This window comes from Neoarius graeffei, chromosome 7 (assembly GCF_027579695.1).
Source record: "Neoarius graeffei isolate fNeoGra1 chromosome 7, fNeoGra1.pri, whole genome shotgun sequence".
In the NCBI taxonomy this organism is placed as follows: Eukaryota; Metazoa; Chordata; class Actinopteri; order Siluriformes; family Ariidae; genus Neoarius; species Neoarius graeffei.
Genome location: NC_083575.1, coordinates 40818528 through 40834030, shown reverse-complemented (window position 1 = coordinate 40834030; position 15503 = coordinate 40818528). Strand labels below are relative to the sequence as shown.

The 15503-nt window shown below is 42.7% G+C and overlaps 1 protein-coding gene across 3 annotated transcripts in view; it reads left to right on the top strand.

Annotated features, from left to right (window-relative positions):
• The first annotated feature begins 267 nt into the window (after nt 1-267).
• Nucleotides 268-15503, top strand: part of akt3a (v-akt murine thymoma viral oncogene homolog 3a) — a 199482-nt gene continuing 184246 nt past the window's right edge. Inside the window, exon 1 of one of the 3 annotated variants that reach the window (XM_060925635.1) lies at nt 268-517. The gene's annotated coding sequence lies outside the window, so the exon portion shown is untranslated. Of the gene's footprint in view, nt 589-6484; nt 6503-15503 lie in introns of those variants that run through there. The other 2 variants (XM_060925636.1, XM_060925640.1) reach the window with 2 other exon arrangements.

Here is a 15503-nt window from a genome sequence, read left to right as displayed (position 1 = left end):
AATAACCACAGCTCCAGTCCAGATCCCATTACATACTATGTCCATGTTAACTCAGATCCCTTTAATTATCTTAGTCAACAATTATATCAACGAATAATTACAAAAAGACAATCCTGCCCCAGCCACCTGGGTGGACAGAGACAGCCGCTTTAATAGCAGGTGCCATTAATGAGAACGTCAAGCAGAGGTGCCATACACACATCTCTTATCAGAGAGCACAATCTCGCGAGAGTTTAGAGGAGGCAGAAGGGGGGCGGAGCTAGCTGGACCGAGCGTGGACAGGATGAGACGGTCAGAGAAGAGAACAGGCTGGCCGTGACGTCACAAGGCTTCCTGAAAGTCAACAGTGTGTGTGTGTGTGAGAGAGGAAAGGAAAGGAAGCTCGGCGACGCACCATCGCGCTTTGCTACCATTATTTGGTTCGCCTCGACTGCACTGAAAGCTTTGTTCCTTGTTTGTTTAGCGTGCCAGGAAGGTGTAAACAAAAACAAAAACAAACCCGGGAACGTGGCGCCAGGTAAACACATCAACAGTAGCTGGATGAGCAGTGCTTGATGCTTGGATGCTCATGATGATGATGATCAGAGTGTAGGTTGAAAGCAGCCGCTTCCTTCACCACACACACACACACACACAGAGGGAGGATAGATGGAGGAGGCTGTGATGCAGCAGCATTGTGATGCTGAGAGTTGGGAAACATGGGCACAAGGTGCAGTCTGGCCTAGGCTGTGTGTCCTTTTCTGGAAGAATATAAAGCTTCTGTTCTGGAAAGCAACTCGTTTGACATTTCACTGTGTTTCCTTTGCTCATAGGTTGCCGAGGCAACAATAACAGTTAGCATATATGCGCTCTTGCGTTAGCCTCCTTTTAAACCTTCTTCTTAAAGCACCCAGAAGATATAGCGGTGTATCATTTGCTCTGTGCAGCACCTTGACGGTTTTAATTCTTCAGTAAAGTAGTGAGAGTGTCTGTAGGATGGTGGAGAAGCTCTAGGCTAGCTGGGCTGTGTGCATGGAGTTGTTTTGGTGTGTGTGTGTGTGTGTGTGTGTGTGCATTCAGAACAGTGTTTATCTCGGCGCTTAGTCAGGCTGTCTTGTCCCTCCTGGTTAAAATTCAACAAGAACAATAACAAAACACCCTTTTTGTCCTTTTTTTTTGTTGTTGTTGGTCGTTGTGTTTGTGCTACAGAGCCCTACATGTGCACACAGCATGCTTTAGTACTTGTGATGCTTTATGTGTGTGGGCTGTGAAATGAGCTAGCACTGCTGTAAACATGGCAATATATTCACTATGAAATTTGCAATAGAGATGTTGTTGATGGGGAGAAAAAAACAAACCTACTGACTGTTCGGAAGATCTGATATGGCTTGATGTTCGTCCTTTAATAATCCGACTGTAATGAGTCACTAATCCTCATGCTCATGTGGGTTTCTTCTGCTTTTCTGTCCCCTTCAGAAACCATGCAGGTAGGTGGATTTGGCTCTGCTAGATTGCCCCTAAGTGTGTGAGAGAATGTGACGGCGCGCTGCGATGGACCAGCGTCCCATCTGGGGTGAATTCACGGTGGTGTAGTGGTTCGCACGGTCGCCTCACAGCAAGAAGGTTCTGGGTTCGAAGCTGGCGAGGGCCTTTCTGTGCGGAGTTTGCATGTTCTCCTCGTGTCTGCGTGGGTTTCCTCCGGGTGCTCCGGTTTCCCCCACAGTCCAAAGACATGCAGGTTAGGTTAATATGGGACGGCCTTGGGCTGAGGTGCCCTTGAGCGACGCACCTAACTCCCAACTGCTCCCCGGGCGCTCTTAGCATGGCCGCCCACTGCTCTGGATATGTGTGTTCACTGCTTCAGATGGGTTAAATGCAGAGAGGAAATTTCACAAGTGTGTGATGAATAAAGTTGTGCTTTCTTTCTTTGTTTTCTCTTGCCTTACACCCTGTATTCAGGGGCGTAGCTAGGATTTTTCAAAGGGGGGGGGGTCACACACTGACTGGCAGCCTGAGTACATTATGTAACAAAAAAAATAATTACCGTTGCTAGTTTTAGGCAGCTTAGAAACCGGCTCTTCCATTATTGCTGTTTCTTCCACGTTTTCTTGATGATGTGTTCTAGAAACAGCACTAAAACTTAGCTTCGAAGCCACAAAATGTAACTTTGATGGAAAAAAATTATACAATAAATTGTTCACGTCGAAAGAGGAAGGAAAGTTTCACTTGTTTTGACATGGGGAATTATTAACACAAGAGGAAATACTCATAATTTGCAACTAAAAAGACTGCAGCTACACTGGCAGCTTGACCATGCTTTCTAGTGCGATCGTGTTGCGCTTGCACAGAACTGTTTCAGTCCTGCACGTCTTGGCTCATGCACCTGAAGGCGTGCCTTGGGCTGCGTGCGTGCCTAACAAGCTCTGGCACGCGCGCCGTTAACAAAGAACACCACTAAACCACCTTATTGGGCGGCACGGTGGTGTAGTGGTTAGCACAGTTGCCTCACAGCAAGAAGGTTCCGGGTTTGAACCCAGCAGCCGGCGAAGGCCTTTCTGTGTGGAGTTTGCATGTTCTCCCCGTGTCTGCGTGGGTTTCCTCCGGGTGCTCCGATTTCCCCCACAGTCCAAAGACATGCAGGTTAGGTTAATATGGGACGACCTTGGGCTGAGGTGCCCTTGAGCGAGGCACCGAACTCCCAACTGCTCCCCGGGTGCTGTTAGCATGGCTGCCCACTGCTCTGGGTATGTGTGTGCGCTCATTGCTCATGTGTGTGTTCACTGCTTCAGACGGGTTAAATGCAGAGAGGAAATTTCACAAGTGTGTGATGAATAAAGTTGTGCTTTCTTTTTCTTTTCTGTCTTTAATCAATGAATTATGTTTAGGCTGTTTAAGGACTGCGCCCATGCAAGGACGATGCGAAGTATTACGCTACGTCTAGTGTGCCTTACAGAGCCTTGTTTCCTGGCCCTGTTCCTGTTGACCTCCTGGGTTTTTGACTCCTGTTTCTCGTCCCTTGAGGAGGTCCGCGCCTCGACTGACCTCCTGCCTGTTTCCTCGATTACGACTTTGCCTGCTGTTTCGGACTATTTGCCTGTTGTGTGCATTTCACGCACTTTATGCTCATATCGCACTGTGTATTATTTAACATATCTGTACTTACATCCGCCTCTCCCGCACACTGACAAACTGGGTTTTCGTGCCCAAACCACAGGAAGTCAAGGTTATAGAAACCCTAATGAGGCTGAGGTGACAATCTAGTTAAAAAAAAAGTTAGAAAAATTACAGTGGCTATTGAAAAAATGTATGGTCCGACAAAGGGGGGGGTCACGGGCACCCCAGGACACCCCCAGCTACGCCCCTGGTATTATCCACACAGGTTTCAGATCCACCAGCGGATAGATGGATATATAAAATATGCGTTATGCCACAGCCGTGGCGGATTTAGGTATCGGCGATATTATGGGCAGCATCTTGGCGAGGGTGGCACAGGGCGCCTGCATTTAAAAAAAAAAAAAGGTGATTTTGCATGATCAGTTTTCCGTCAGTCATTTGCACTTTACATCAATTAACTTCTCAGAGTGGTGCACTGATTCTAGTTTTTGAGCTAGGCAGGAGGTTACTTCCTGGTCTCCCACTGGAAGCCCGAGGTACGAGGAGTGGGGGCAACTATTACCTCTAACTTTGTAAAGGACTAATGCAATTAGTAAAACTGGAAGAGAAACATGCCGCTAGCTATGCCGTCATGTCATCTGTTTATGATTAATAATATTATGCATGTAATGAAATAGGCGAGTATAACACTTTATATGTTGCTTGCTGTGCTATTACACACAGGGCGGCAATATTCTGTTTTCTGTCTGACTAGCTTCCGTAACACTAGATATAATTTTCACATAGTTTCATCATGATAATGTGTTTAGCCTGTAGCAAAATGATTACTCCTAACTAGCACATTATTGATTATTAATTTCATTGACGTGACATCATAAAGGGGCGGCACGGTGGTGTAGTGGTTAGCACTGTCGCCTCACAGCAAGAAGGTCCGGGTTCGAGCCCTGTGGCCGGCGAGGGCCTTTCTGGGCGGAGTTTGCATGTTCTCCCCGTGTCCGCGTGGGTTTCCTCCGGGTGCTCCGGTTTCCCCCACAGTCCAAAGACATGCAGGTTAGGTTAACTGGTGACTCTAAATTGAGCGTAGGTGTGAATGTGAGTGTGAATGGTTGTCTGTGTCTGTGTGTCAGCCCTGTGATGACCTGGCGACTTGTCCAGGGTGTACCCCACCTTTCGCCCGTAGTCAGCTGGGATAGGCTCCAGCTTGCCTGCGACCCTGTAGAACAGGATAAAGCGGCTACAGATAATGAGATGAGATGAGACATCATAAAGGTTTTCTGTGATTGTATTGATTAGGCCCTGAGCTCAGTAAAGGGATTTTCCAGTTCTGTAGCAGGCTAGCTTAAAAGATTTCTGTATTATGGTGATATTTTGGATCTTATGTGATGTCTTGAGTCTTCTTGGGTGCCTTCTTCCTACAATTAGGATCATTTGGTTCCTGTTCTGAAGGTTTGATATATTTAATTGTACCATAAATATTTTTAGGGTGTCAGATTCATGTAAACTACTGTACTTCAATGCAAATTCAGGGCCACTTCTGAATATGTGTGTGTGTATGTATATATATATATATATATATATATATATATATATATATATATATATATATATATATATATATATACACACACATTATATTGCCAAAAGTATTCGCTCACCTGCCTTGACTCACATATGAGCTTAAGTGACATCCCATTCCTAATCCATAGGGTTCAATATGACATCGGTCCAACCTTTGCAGCTAGAACGGCTTCAACTCTTCTGGGAAGGCTGTCCACAAGGTTTAGGAGTGTGTTTATGGGAATTTTTGACCATTCTTCCAGAAGCGCATTTGTGAGGTCACACACTGATGTTGGACGAGAAGGCCTGGCTCTCAGTCTCCGCTCTAATTCATCCCAAAGGTGTTCTATCGGGTTGAGGACAGTCCAAAGACATGCAGGTTAGGTTAACTGGTGACTCTAAATTGACCGTAGGTGTGAACGTGAGTGTGAATGGTTGTTTGTCTCTACGTGTCCCTGTGATGACCTGGCGACTTGTCCAGGGTGTACCCCGCCTTTCGCCCATATGCCTCTTTTCCACCAAATCAGTTCCAGGGCTGGTTCGGGGCCAGTGCTGGTGCTGGTTCACAACTCGTTCAACTCACGAGCCAGCTGAGAACCAGTTTGCTTTTCCATCGCTCGCGGTGCTAAGGGAAGCCACGTCATTACGTCGCTGTATACGTCAGTTACGTCGCTACGTTTGCATAAACCTTGGCGCAAATATCGAAGCAAAAACAACACGGAAGAAGCAGCAGCAACAATAACAACAATAATAAAGGATGACTTTGCGTTTGTACAGCTGCTGCTTCTCGTCGCTTAAAAATGGCGATCTTTCGCAGTCTTGTTATTGTTGTTGGTCTTAACAACTCCGCCCCCCCGCTGACGTAAGCGGTTCTTTCCTCTGGCCCAGCAGAGAGTTGGTGCTAGCCTGGAACCGGTTTTTCTGGCCCCAGAGCCAGTTCTTTGTCAGTGGAAACAGAAAACCCGGTTCCAAACTAAGCACTGGCCCCAAACCAGCCCTGGAACTGCTTTGGTGGAAAAGGGGCAATAGTCAGCTGGGATAGGCTCCAGCTTGCCCGCGACCCTGCACAGGATAAGCGGTTACGGATAACGGATGGATGGAAAGCAGCTCATAAGTTTGTGGGTAAATGTCAAGTGTTCAAGCTTTTACAACGTTTGTTTTATTAATTTTTTGGTATTAAAAATTATTTTTGTAGATATTAAATAAATTTTTTTTTAAAACAGTTTAAAAAATGCATTTTTTTTTTCTGGCAGTTTGTTAGTGGTCCTGTGTAGTGTGATACATAATGGTGTATCATAGGAATAGCTTTTTTTGTTTCCACACAGCTGAAGCTGATTTATCTGTTGGGCTCAGGTCGCATCTCCCTTTAACATTTTATATGGTATTTTAGTTCAGAAATCATTCCGTGCACTGGGATCTTTTCATGCTTCTATGCAACAATAATGAATGAGTCAATGTGTATATATTTTTTTGGCCATAACATCTACCTATGAGGAATTTTTCTTCAGCTCAGAGTTAATCCTGTTCAGGCTCCTGTGCTGTAAGAGTTGGGTGAGATTAAACAACTTTTTTTTTTTTAGGGAACGGACACATAGTTCTGCTTTTATTTCACGAGAGAGAGAGAGAGAGAGAGAGAGAGAGAGAGATACACACGAGCACATGAGAGGCGTCTGTGTTTTGAAATCTAGCTGCGGCAGATGAGCGGAACTCCTCTGAGACCTCAGACATCCACATCCTGCAGTGTTTCATTCAGAACTTTTTCATTTCCTCCATTCTGGTTTCTGAGCTTGGTTTCTGGTGCAGTGTAAACTAGCGCTGTACACTCACTCATCATTCATTCATCTCCAGTTTGGTAAGTGAGCTGCAGATTTTGTGCTTTTACCATAGTGAGGCGAGACGCACGCTCGGTGTGAATGAAGCTGAAGTGAATTGTTGTAACTGTCTTCGGCTACGTTGAGCACAGTGAATGACTTGGGAGGCGGGTCTTTACATGGATGAACGGCATGTATGAAATTTCAGTAGACAAATCAGGGGAAACGAGTATTGTCTAACAGGGAAGGAGCGGTTGGCTTGGACCTTGATCCTGCTTCCTGTTTTGGTGTGACTCGACTGAAGTGTTGTGATGATACAGAGACCACAGTATATACAGTATGTTATAGATGAAATAATACAAATGCACAAGGAAATGGAAATTTTATTGGAGAGGAATTTAAAAACGTAAATGAAAATGTAAACTCGCATGGAGTATAAGCAATGCATCAATGACAAGTCAGACATTTTTAATGACGAAATGATTTATATCGAAGTGAAGTGAGACTGGATTAGCATTATTGAGTTTTACTTTTTACTGCATTTGAAGTATGTAACGTTTATGTAATATCTTCATGTTTCATGTCATTAGTGCATGCAATAGTGCAAAACAGTGAAATCAGTTGTATAATGAGCAGCATTGTGCTCACTTTGCTCTACGTGTGTTCTTGCAGCTTGTTTGATGGTTCAGTGTGTAACAGTTGTTGGTCCCCACTTTGGTCGTATACTTGACTGACTGCGATGATTTTTCTTTTTTTCTCACTTCCCATGTTGATTATTGGCGGTCACTTCTATATGCAGTAGGCCTTCTAACATACTGGAACACCAACAAACCCAGCACATTTGCGTAGTTTTTGCAAGACACTAAATATTTGTTTGCTATAAATTCAAAGAAAGTTGTATTATTTTCGTGAATGTTGATATACCTGGCATTTGCTTGAAGCAGGTAGGTTTTTTTATTATTATTATTTTTTTAAATATATAAACACTTATAGGCTGATGTAGGGGTTCTGAGGGGCAAGGGGTCTGTGGTGATTTATTTATTTATTTATTTATTTATTTAAAGTTCCAGTGATTGAAACCCGCCATTAGCAAAGTTTTTTTGTATTTTATTCTTGAGTTCTTCCAGTTTGACTGGTCAGTTTAAATTGAATGGTTTAATCTAAACCTCGGAAACGTCAAGTGAAAATCAAGTCGCCTACAAATAATGTCCGTTTGGACCTAATGAGTCGAGGAATGCAAGCTCCAATAAACTTCTGAAATATTACTGTACATATTTAAATAATGAGCGTCATATTTCAGCCTGTTCATAAAGACCCCTGGGCTAATGATCATGTTAGAACGGTAACATTCGGACAAACTGTACCATCTCAGAATGATGTGTGGTTTTTTTACGGTACAGGAAAAAGCCTACAGTGATGGTGTGGCCATTTAGCAGCAGATTCATTTGGACCAGTACTGACAGTTTTCTAGTTTTGGATGCTTTTCAGTAGTTTGGTATCTGCTGTAAACTGTGGTGTCGATCAGTTAGATTTGGTTCAATGTTAAGATTTGAGTCTTCTGTGCTGGTCACAAAACTCCGTCTAGACTTTTTGTAGCCAGAGACCCCTTTAACTTCAATGTTTAAAAAAAAAACCAAACAAACCAAAAAAAAAAAACAACAGCTATCCACCAGGGCTGGGTGATGTGATATAATCATTATATCACTGTAAGTGTAAATTAAATCATATGCTTTTCTGATATATATATATATATATATATATATATATTCTTAATTCAATTTTTACATGAGAAAAGCAGCTGATTTTTTTTTTCTCATCTCATTATCTCTAGCCGCTTTATCCTTCTACAGGGTCGCAGGCAAGCTGGAGCCTATCCCAACTGACTACGGGCGAAAGGCGGGGTACACCCTGGACAAGTCGCCAGGTCATCACAGGGCTGACACATAGACACAGACAACCATTCACACTCACATTCACACCTACGGTCAATTTAGAGTCACCAGTTAACCTAACCTGCATGTCTTTGGACTGTGGGGGAAACCGGAGCACCCGGAGGAAACCCACACGGACACGGGGAGAACATGCAAACTCCGCACAGAAAGGCCCTCGCCGGCCCCGGGGCTCGAACCCAGGACCTTCTTGCTGTGAGGCGACAGCGCTAACCACTACACCACCGTGCCGCCCCTGATTTTTTTTGGGGGGAGTTAAATGTTTGTACTTAATATTTAAAACGTTATTTTCTGCCCTCATTTTCAGTGTTAAATATTTTATGTATGATATATATTTATTTTTCTCGCGGTCTGGTTTCCATCAAATCCTGCACTCTGATTGGCTGGCGAGCGGGTCCGTATCCTATGATTATGGACCCCTGGCGACTCGCTTGTTCACAACAACAAACAACATAGTAGCAATTTGTCAACATTTATTTTCGCGTTTCTCAGTATAATAGCATTAATTTTACAGCATGGATAGCGATAACGACAGTGTTCACAGCGAAAGCGAGTTTTACTACCCTGAGGAAGAAGAAATAAAAGAAAACATTTCAGGAGAAAGCTAAAAACCTGTAACTTGCTAACGCCGAGCAAAAACATGGCTGAATCCTGAAAGACTAAATTTTGTATAAATAGGGGACTACATAGGCGGCAAAATGTAGTTATTTTCCTGCCATGGAAGTGCACTTGTATACCGAGGAGGAAGCAATTTGCATGACAGCCGTGAATGAGGATTCAAAATGGTGGCTCGGCTCGGTTTTCCCTTTCGGGCGCTCTCGTTTTCTGTTAGAATTTGGTAAGGAAAAAAATAAATATATTATTTACCAGCTTAAGGTCTGTCCGTATGGTGAAATACCGTGACCTCGGCCTTGAATACTGACCTCGGCCCAGAGGGCCTCGCTCAGTACTTTCAAGACCTCGGTCACGGTATTTCACGATACGGACCTCCTAGCTGGTAAATAACATGTATGTATTTTTTTAAATTAAATAAAGGATCATCAAACTTTTTTAAAATAAATGCAACATGACTACTTACTGGCAGTTTGTTAGCAAACCTACAGTAACAGCCAAGAGTTTAGACACATCTTTTAATTCAATGTTTTTTCTTTATTTTTATTAATTAAAAGCCACTTTGTCTTAAAGTAATGATGGATGATATTTCTCTTTACTTAGTTGAGTGGCTCTTGACATAATATGGATTATTACAGTTACATTACATTACAAGCATTTAGCAGACGCTCTTATCCAGAGTGACGTTCAAGTGCAAAAGTCAGGTACAAGAAGTGCTGAACTTCTAGGCAAGAAAGTTCTAGTGCCAAGTGAACAAGTGAGAGAATAACACCTAGTGTAATATTCTGTTGAAGTAGCATTCAGCAACCAGCCAAGGTAAGCATACAAATGAGCTGACAAAGTCCAACTACATAGAGAAAAATAAAACCCCAATGGCTAACCCTAAGTAATCATGACCAGACTAGACAGTACACAGTCTGGGTTGGTTAAGACCGCTATGAGATTACACATTGGGCAGGGGAGAGGTGGGTTTTCAGGCTGCGCCTGAAGGTGATCAGGGACTCTGCAGTTCTGACCTCAATGGGAAGGTCATTTCACCAACAGGGAACCAGGACAGACAGCAGTCTCGAGCGGACTGGGCAGGAACGAAGAGGCCAGGTGACCAGTTAGCAGAGTGTAGGGATCTGACTGGCATGTAGGGTCAGATCAGTGTCTGGAGTATGCTACCTCACCCCTTTACAGCCTGGTAAGCGAGCACCAGTGTCTGAAATTTTATGTGAGCTGTGACAGGCAGCAAGCAGAGGGGTAACCTGGGAGGAACAAGAGAGGTTGTAGACCAGGCAAGCTGCAGCGTTCTGGATGAGCTGGAAGGCCAGTAAGGAGATGGTTGCAGTAGTCCAAGCAGGAGAGGAGCAGTGCTTGGACCAAGGGGCTGAGGAAAGGGCGGATCCTTCAGATGCTGTAAAGCAGTTGTGGAATAGGACTATTTACTGTATTTTTATTGTTTATTATTTGTTTGATCTCAAACGCATTAAGAAGGCAAGAAATTGCACTAATTAACTTTTGACGAGGCACCTGTTAATTGAAAAGCATTCCAGGTGACGACCTCATGAAGCTGGTTCAGATAATGCCAATAGTGTACAAAGCGTCATCAAGGGAAACGCTGGCTACTTTGAAGAATCTAAAATATGAAGCAGTTTGTTGTTTTTAACACTTGTTTGTTTTTGTTTACCGCATAATTCCATATATGTTCCAGATGTTATTTCATAGTTTTGATGTCTTCAGTGTTCTACAATGTAGAAAATAGTCAAAATACAGAAAAACCTATGAATGAATGAGTAGGGGTGTACAGACTTTTGACTGGTACTGTACGTGTTGTGATGGATGATATCATGGAATTATCTTCCCGTCCCCCACTCAACCCCAGTTCTCATCTCGTTATCTGTAGCCGCTTTATCCTTCTACAGGGTCGCAGGCAAGCTGGAGCCTATCCCAGCTGACTACGGGCGAAAGGCGGGGTACACCCTGGACAAGTCGCCAGGTCATCACAGGGCTGACACATAGACACAGACAACCATTCACACTCACATTCACACCTACGGTCAATTTAGAGTCACCAGTTAACCTAACCTGCATGTCTTTGGACTGTGGGGGAAACCGGAGCACCCGGAGGAAACCCATGCGGACACGGGGAGAACATGCAAACTCTGCCCAGAAAGGCCCTCGCCGGCCACGGGGCTCGAACCCGGACCTTCTTGCTGTGAGGCGACAGCGCTAACCACTACACCACCATGCCGCCCTCGACCCCAGTTACAGATTTTAATTTATAAACTTGATACAACTTTTCAAATATTATGCACAGATGTCCGTTATATTCCTTTTCATTTCTGAACTTTTTCTACTCACAGAATACATTAATTAAAAAAAACCCCAAAGAATCAAACTATCATTTGATTGAATTTGGCACCATTTATAAGCTAATTGTTTTTGGAGTTATTGAGGTTTGGATTAAATGCATTCACTTGAAGTGACTGATGTATATAACTGTAAAATATACATGATAACTTTGACAATAGTGGATTGTGATTTCCATCTCTGGAGCAAAATAAATAAATGATGGACCCTCAGGCTATATTTCATGGGTGTCACTTTGAGAACCATGCCTGAGCTTGGTTCTGCTTTTCATCTCGACTGTTGAATGACTTTGCCTGACTGTGAAGACGGAAATGAACAGATCTGGTTCGATGTGATCATTTGCTGTTCCGTTGCTTAGTGGATATGTGGATAAAATCAGATTTTAAAGCAGTCTCGTATTACTGGAGCTTTGTTTCCAGTCATACGTACATCCTCAGATGGATGTGATTAAAAAACATGATGGGAACGACAGTTACAAGAGAACCGTTTTCTTTTTTCATGAGTAACTCGATGCGAGGAGAGAAATGGAAACCTGCAAGTATCCACCCTGGTCACTTAAAGGACAAATAAATAAATAAGCCATCATCAGTGCCATGACTTGCTAAAGGTTACAGACAGTCACATGTTTGGTGGTAACCGTTCCTTTCAGTGTGATGTAACACGTCTTGAAGCATGCCACCATGACTCACAGTTCGTGTAACTTTTGCCGCAGATGCACAGAGTGGGCTGGGGTACTGTGAGCACGTTGCTGTTGGATCGCTATACGGTACTCCGAGCTCCAGTATCACTACAGGCTTCAACAGAAGTTGATCAGTTGGAGCTTTTTTTTTTTAAAACGTTTTGATGCTTAAAGAATCCTGATAGCAGTTTAAACACACTGAAAAAATGCATCTATTAACAGAACTTGTCTCGAAAATGTTGTGCGTGTGTGTACAGCCAATGTATATGTTGTCGTCCTTACAGGATATCAGTTTTTCTGTCACAATATTGGCTCTAAATTAAAAAGAATATGTTACGAGCAGTATATAGTTACTCTTGTAGGTCACATATTACAAGTGAACACGGTGCCTTGTCATAGTATTTGTAGAATAGGAAGCTTTTTAACACGGCACATTCTTTATGTAAATTTTTTTTTTTTTACTTAATTTGATTTATTGGTTTGAAAGTCACAATCCTAGAATCATTACACTCGCAGAAACTCCCTGTTTGCCTCTGCATATACAGTGTATATATGAACCATTGCTGAAATCCTAACCTGCCGTAGGAGACTTGCTCGCGGTTCTGTGCTCAAGTTTCTCTTGAAACCTGCCTTGTCGCAGTGGCCAAGTGTCTTCCAGTTATTCCAAACCCGATTTGTGTTTCAGAACTAAGGTTTCTACTGATCTCTAACTCCTGGAAGCTTTATTGATGAATGTTTCTCCGTTATAGAATAAAAAGTCAATTAAATGTAACCCATATTACTGCAACATTATCTTTGAATGAATTATGTACACCATACCAGTCAAAAGTTTGGACACAGCTTCTAATTCGGTGTTTTTTCTTTCTTTTTATTAATTAAGCCACTTCATAGGCGGCACGGTGGTGTAGTGGTTAGCGCTGTCGCCTCACAGCAAGAAGGTCCGGGTTCGAGCCCCGTTGCCGGCGAGGGCCTTTCTGTGCGGAGTTTGCATGTTCTCCCCGTGTCCGCGTGGGTTTCCTCCGGGTGCTCCGGTTTCCCCCACAGTCCAAAGACATGCAGGTTAGGTTAACTGGTGACTCTAAATTGACCGTAGGTGTGAATGTGAGTGTGAATGGTTGTCTGTGTCTATGTGTCAGCCCTGTGATGACCTGGCGACTTGTCCAGGGTGTACCCCGCCTTTCGCCCGTAGTCAGCTGGGATAGGCTCCAGCTTGTCTGCGACCCTGTAGAACAGGATAAAGCGGCTAGAGATGATGAGATGAGAAGCCATTTCATGTCTTAAAGTAATGATGGGTGTTGTTTCTCTTTACTTCCTTGAGCAGTTCTTGATGTAATATAGATTACTACAGTTGTGGAATATGACTATTTACTGTGTTTTTATTATTTACTATTTATTGTTTGATCTTGAACGCATTAAGAAGGCAAGACATTGCTCTAATTAACTTTTGACAAGGCACAACTGTTAATTGAAAAGCATTCCAGGTAACGACCTCATGAATCTGGTTCAGATAATGCCAGTAGTGTGTAAAGCGTCCTCAAGGTAAACGCTGGCTACTTTGAAGAATCTAAAATATGAAACATTATTGGATTTTTTTAACACTTTTTTTTTTTTTTTTTTGTTTACCACATACAGTACTGTGCAAAAGTCTTGGCACCCTATGATTCATACAAACTTTGTTATAGATTTCTATTTTATGACTTCTACATTATTGAGTCAGTACAAAAACATTTTAGAGTCCGAACGTTTGTTTTCCAGCACAAAATTAAATGTTGCAGAAAAAGTTGTTTGTATCTGAGCAGCATATTACATAAGGGATCACGTTTCTGATTAAAAAAAGAAAACATAATGAAGGTCACTAGGTTTTGCTGCAAAATGAAGAAGCGAGTATGACAAAGTGCCCAGAAGAACTGTGGCTGGTTCTGTAAGATGCTCAGTAAAACCTACAGCTCATTTCCTTATCAAACTGCACTCATTGTACCTGAGACGACTATTTTTTTTTTTTTGAGCAGAGGGTCGTCTCACACCAGATATTGACTTTGTTTCATTTATTATGGCTTAGTGCTCTTTGTAGTATTATTTTTTTTAATGGTGAAACATTTCATTTCATTATTTTTAAGCCATTTTTGTTCTGTAACATTTCTTTCCGTGTGCCGAAGACTTTTCCACAGGACTATAATTCCATACGTGTTCCAGATGTTATTTCATAGTTTTGATGTCTTCAGTATTGTTCTACAATGTAGAAAATAGTCAGAATACAGGAAAAACCTATGAATGAGTCGGGGTGTACAAACCTTTGACTGGTACAGTGGTGCTTGAAAGTTTGTGAACCCGTTAGAATTTTCTATATTTCTGCATAAATATGACCTAATACATCATCAGATTTTCACACAAGTCTTAAAAGTAGATAAAGAGAATGCAGTTAAACAAATGAGACAAAAATATTATACTTGATCATTTATTTATTGAGGAAAATGATCCAATATTACGTATCTATGAGTGGCAAAAGTATGTGAACCTTTGCTTTCAGTATCTGGTGTGACCCCCTTGTGCAGCAATAACTGCAGCTAAACGTTTACGGGAACTGTTGATCAGTCCTGCACACCGGCTTGGAGGAATTTTAGCCAATTCCTTGGTATAGAACAGCTTCAACTCTGGGATGTTGGTGGGTTTCCTCACATGAACTGCTCGCTTCAGGTCCTTCCACAACATTTCGATTGGATTGAGGTCAGGACTTTGACTTGGTCATTCCAAAACATTAACTTTATTCTTCTTTAACCATTCTTTGGTAGAACGACTTGTGTACTTCGGGTCGTTGTCTTGCTGCATGACCCACCTTCTCTTGAGATTCAGTTCATGGACAGATGTCCTGACATTTTTCTTTAGAATTTGCTGGTATAATTCAGAATTCATTGTTCCATCAATGATGGCAAGCTGTCTTGGCCCAGATGCAGCAAAACAGGCCCAAACTATGATACTACCACCACCATGTTTCACAGATGGGATAAGGTTCTTGTGCTGGAATGCAGTGTTTTCCTTTCTCCAAACATAACGCTTCTCATTTAAACCAAAAAGTTCTATTTTGGTCTCATCCGTCCACAAAACATTTTTCCAATAGCCTTCTGGCTTGTCCACGTGATCTTTAGCAAACTGCAAATGAGCAACAGTGTTCTTTTTGGAGAGCAGTGGCTTTCTCCTTGCAACCCTGCCGTGCACACCATTGTTGTTCAGTGTTCTCCTGATGGTGGACTCATGAACATCAACATTAGCCAATGTGAGAGAAGCCTTCAGTTGCTTAGAAGTTACCCTGGGGTCCTTTGTGACCTCGCCGACTATTACACGCCTTGCTCTTGGAGTGATCTTTGTTGGTTGACCACTCCTGGGGAGGGTAACAATGGTCTTGAATTTCCTCCATTTGTACACAATCTGTCTAACTGTGGATTGTTGGAG